We start from the raw sequence: 5000 nt of genomic DNA on the forward strand, positions 1-5000 counted from the left end.
TGCTTATTGGCATTTTAATTCAGTCTTAACATTTGATAAACATTTTAAAGAGGTTCTTATTTATTTCTGGGATGTTTTTAGACAGAGGAAGGGTGAGTTTAACAGTCTTAGGCAGTGGTGGGACCATGGTAAGACTGAGATTAAACTTTTATGTCAACAGCACACCCTCAATGTCACCAGAGACATCACCAGATCTATGAAAGACCTGGAGACTGATATAGTGGAACTAGAAAGATTGAGCGAGTCTACAGCAAATCGAGGATATATTGAAATCCTCAAAGTCAAAAAGCTAGCTTTAGCCGACCTGTTGGATGTTAAAGTACAGGGTGCACTGGTCAGGTCCCGGTTTCAAGCCATCACGGAGATGGATGCTTCCTCTAGTTTCTTCTTCGGCCTGGAGAAGAGGAGTGGGCAGGGGAGGGTAATCCACTCACTTTTAGCAGACACAGGGCAAACATTGACAGAGCCATGCCAGATAAGAAGGCGAGCTGTGAGTTTTTACTCTGCACTCTACTCAAGTGAGTATGAGGAGGAGGAAGCTCTGATGGAGGAGTTCTGTCATGGACTGCCTCAGGTCTCTGAGGAGACAAACTCACAGCTCAACGGGCCGTTACACATGCAGGAACTGAAGGCCGCTCTGCAGGGCATGCAAGGGCGGCGGGCTCCCGGCATAGACGGCCTGAGTGTGGAGTTTTATAAAGCCTTCTGGGACATCTTTGCAAAAGATCTTTTAGATGTTTTTAATGAAAGTCTGGCCTCTGGCTCAATGCCCATGTCCTGCAGGAGAGCCGTAATCACCTTGCTCCCAAAAAAAGGTAACCTGCAGGACATCAAAAACTGGCGCCCTGTGTCTTTGCTGTGTGTGGATTACAAGCTTCTGTCCAAACTCTTTGCCTCCAGGCTGGGGAAGGCTATGGAGCAGGTCATCCACCGGGACCAGACCTACTGTGTGCCCGGCAGGTCCATGGTGGACAATGTCCACCTCATTCGTGATGTTTTGGACGTCTCCAGCTCATCGGGCTGTAACACTGGTCTGATTTCTCTAGACCAGGAAAAGGCATTTGACCGCGTTGAACACAACTTCCTCTGGAAAGTTATGGAGAAGTTTGGGTTCAGCGCTGGGTTCATAGCCAAGATCAAAGTGTTGTACAGTGGGGTTGAGAGTGTGCTGAAGTTTAACGGCGGCCTGTGTGCTCCTTTCAGGGTGTGTAGAGGCGTCAGGCAGGGCTGTGCTCTGTCCGGCATGCTTTACACACTCTCCCTGGAACCCCTCCTTAACAATATACGCTACCACTTACAGGGCTTGGTTTTACCTGGTTTTAATTGCAACATTGTTTTAAGTGCTTACGCCGATGACATTGTTGTTTTTATTAAAGACCAGAGGGATGCAGATATTTTAGCCAACATTATAAAACGTTTTAGCGTAACATCGGCAGCGAGGGTGAATTGGATAAAAAGTGAAGCCCTCGCTGTCGGTGAGTGGCGTGACGGTCTCCCAGTTCTTCCCCAGAGCTTGGCCTGGAGAACAGATGGTTTTAGGTACCTGGGGGTGTTCCTCGGGAAGGAACACATAGTCCAGAAGAACTGGGAGACCGTCACAGAAAAAATTGAGGGGAAACTTTCCAAGTGGAAATGGCTGCTCCCTCAAATGTCTTTTAAAGGTAGAGTATTGGTTTTAAACAACCTTGTGGCATCCCAACTGTGGCACCGCTTAACCTGTGTAGACCCCCCTTCAGGCTTGCTAGCCCAGCTACAAAGGAAAATGGTCGACTTTTTTTGGGATGGTCTACACTGGGTGCCACAGGGGGTGCTGTTTTTAACCAGGGAGGAGGGGGGGCAGGGCCTCGTCCACCTGGCCAGCCGGACAGCCACCTTCAGACTACAGTTCTTACAAAAATATCTGACAGGTCCGGCTGATCTAGTGTGGAGAGATGTGGCCAGCTGCATTCTCAGACGTGCAGATTTCCTGGGGCTGGATGCGGCTCTGTTTTTAATTGATTCTAAACTTTTAAAATTAAGTGGGCTGCCTCCATTTTATCAGGGTGTTTTTAAGTCTTGGGCCCTTTTTAACTGTAAAAGGTGCCCAAAGTCTGACTCTCTGTACTGGTTGTTGAGAGAGCCATTGATTCACAGGGCCAAGCTGGACATCAGTAGCAGCGTCACCCCCGGCCTGACGGTGGCGCTGCTCAAAACCAAGACCCTGTGCCTGCAGCAGCTGGTGGATGCAGTGGGGCCGGCGCTGCGTGATGCCCGGGCCCTGGGCTCTCTTCTGGGCCTGCACTCTGTCCGGGTGGCGGGGAGGCTCCTGGAGCTGTGGCGCCAGAAGCTTTCGGGGAAAGAGAGGAGCCTCCTCATGGACTATGGTAAAAGAAAGGCCAGACCGGACCCTGCAGACCCCTTCCCTGAAGTCTTCCTGAGCCCAGGCCTGGGGGAGCTCACCGGCCCCCTGCTGGCTATAGCACACCCAGAAAAGCTGACAATAAACAAAGCGGACAAAAAAACCTGGTATATGAACTGTGTGAAGGCGATCCACAAGGCCGGACTGTGCAACCGCCCCCCCACTGTGTGGTCAAACAGGCTGGGAGCAAATGGAGCCGGCCCACAGTGGAGGATTTTATATAAACCTCCCCTCAAAAAACGGACTGCCGACCTCCAGTGGAGGATTTTACATGGTGCTATTGCCTCCAATGCTTTTATTTCTGTTCTTAATCCTGCTGTTCTTAACACCTGTCCTTTTTGTTGCCTTCCAGAGACTGAATGTTTTTATAGAGTGCAAGAGGCTCACAAGCTTCTTCTCTCTTTTAACATTGGTTTTTAGTTTTTTTGATGTGGTTTTTACTGAGAGGGTTTTTATTATGGGAGCTGCCTACAAAAAAGAACAAAAAGATAAGTGGCAGCTCCTTAACTACCTTTCAGGTGAGGCAAAAATGGCTATTTACATCAGCAGAAGAAACAGAGTGGAGAACAGAGAGGGGCAGGAGGCCAAAGCAGTGTGGCTGGTCAACATTAGGGCGAGACTCTGGCTAGATTTTAGATTTTATAAACACATTGGAGACTTGGACGCTTTTAAACAGCGCTGGTGTTTTAATGACATAATTTGTTCAGTTGTTGATGAAGAATTAATTTTTGCACAAGTTTTTATCAGATAAAGTATTATTTTTTTTTTTAAACATACTCGGATTTTAATGCACTAGCACTTTGTTGAACTGTTGAACTGTGAAAACTAAAATTATGTAAATAAAGTGTTTTGCAAAAATCAAAAAAAAAAAAAAAAATCTCTCTCTCTTTCTCTCACTCTCTCTCTCTCACTCTCTCTCTCTCTCACTCTCTCTTTCTCTCACTCACTCTTTCTCTCTCTCTCTCACTCACTCACTCTCTTTCTCTCACTCTCTCTTTCTCTCACTCTCTCTCTTTCTCTCTCTCTCTCTCTCTCTCTCTCACTCACTCTCACTCTCTCTTTCTCTCTCTCTCTCTCTCTCTCTCTCTCTCACTCACTCTCACTCTCTCTTTCTCTCTCTCACTCTCTCTTTCTCTCTCTCTCTCTCTCTCTCACTCACTCACTCACTCTCTCTCTCTCTCTCTCTCTCTCTCTCTCTCTCTCTCTCTCTCTCTCTCTCTCTCTCTTTTCTTTATGGTCAGACAGACCAGTGACCATACTGAAGGATTTTGTCACCCTTTCAGGTTTGTTGGTGAATATCAAGTCAATTTGAGTTTTTGAGGATGAGGTTATTCTAGTGGGCCCTTTAATTAGTTGTGTGAGATCAAATTGATTAGAGACCCGTTGCAGTGCCTTATTAGTGCCTTTGTCCTCCCAATTAACATTGAAGTCACCCATTATTAGTATTTCCTGCCCTGAGCTGCATTCCCTTAGCACAGTTTCAAATTTGTCAAAGAAAATAGCTTTTGCAGATGGAGGTCTATACACTCCAATGAGAATGACATCTGTGGTGATAGGCTAATATTAAGACAAATATGCTCAAGCTCATTCTCAACTGAGCAATGAACCTCTTTACATGACATATGGTCTTTGATGTATAAAAGTAACCCCCCACCTCTGCCAACAGCTCTATCTTTCCTAAAAGCATTATAGCCAGGAATATGTAGGGCTGAGGATGGGGAGTTTTTATTCAGCCAAGTTTCTGACAAACATAAAAAGTCCAAGTTAGAGTCCGTTAGAATATGTTTTATCTCATCACTTTTGGGAACAAAACTGCGGATATTCAAGTGACCCCCCAGCAGACCACTGGGTTTAACTTGAGGGTCCCACAGCACTTTGGCATTGTTCACTGTTTGAAAAAGGTTGAATTTTCACAATTTTTTAATTGCTGGATTCTGGATCCTGCGGCTTTCCGTTGAGTAGCGCTGACTCCTGTTCTGAGAGGATTTTTGATTGGCCCACGCTTACCTGGACCACCGTAGAGAGTGTTGACAGGAAGAATGGAGTTTGTTGGTTTGAGATCGACTGGTTGTGTGCTGCCTGGGGACTGGGCAATGATCACCCTTGACGAGGAGATTCTTTGAGCCTTGTCGGGGAAGACCTGGGAGTCGTCCGTGTGGTGGATTTGCTGCCGTGCGACCTCCCCGGGGATTAGCGAGGATGTCCCCCGTTTCAGCGATCGCAGCTCTCCCTCTTCCTCCTTGCCAGACAGCCCCCGTGATCTTTGTTGCCGAGGTAGAAACACGGGGAAACGCCGTCCTCGCGACGCTCCCGGGCAGAGCACCGGCTGCCCCGCTGGTGCAGACGCCAGCACACCTGGTACGATCCACGGACACACACCGCCATCCCCGCTCACCGAGATCCCCGCAACGCTGGACGCCACGTCCCCGGGAGACTGCAGGCCCCCCATGGCACTCAGGTAGAAGGTGCTGTTACTCCTCCTAGTTGTGAAAGCGCTGCAGGTACCATCTTCTGCAGGTTGGTTTAGCGGGCCGGGACACTGATGAATGTCTCCACATAGTAAGAGGCAGATGGAAATTATCAGCGTGTGGCTTTGTTGTTG

General features: G+C 48.0%; 1 protein-coding gene across 1 annotated transcript in view; it reads left to right on the plus strand.

Annotated features, from left to right (window-relative positions):
* The window catches only part of LOC136179606 (NLR family CARD domain-containing protein 3-like), a 360535-nt gene that overhangs the window by 156092 nt on the left and 199443 nt on the right, over positions 1-5000 (plus strand). The gene's annotated exons all lie outside the window — the stretch shown is intronic.

This window comes from Labrus bergylta, chromosome 7, assembly GCF_963930695.1.
Source record: "Labrus bergylta chromosome 7, fLabBer1.1, whole genome shotgun sequence".
NCBI classification, from domain to species: domain Eukaryota; kingdom Metazoa; phylum Chordata; class Actinopteri; order Labriformes; family Labridae; genus Labrus; species Labrus bergylta.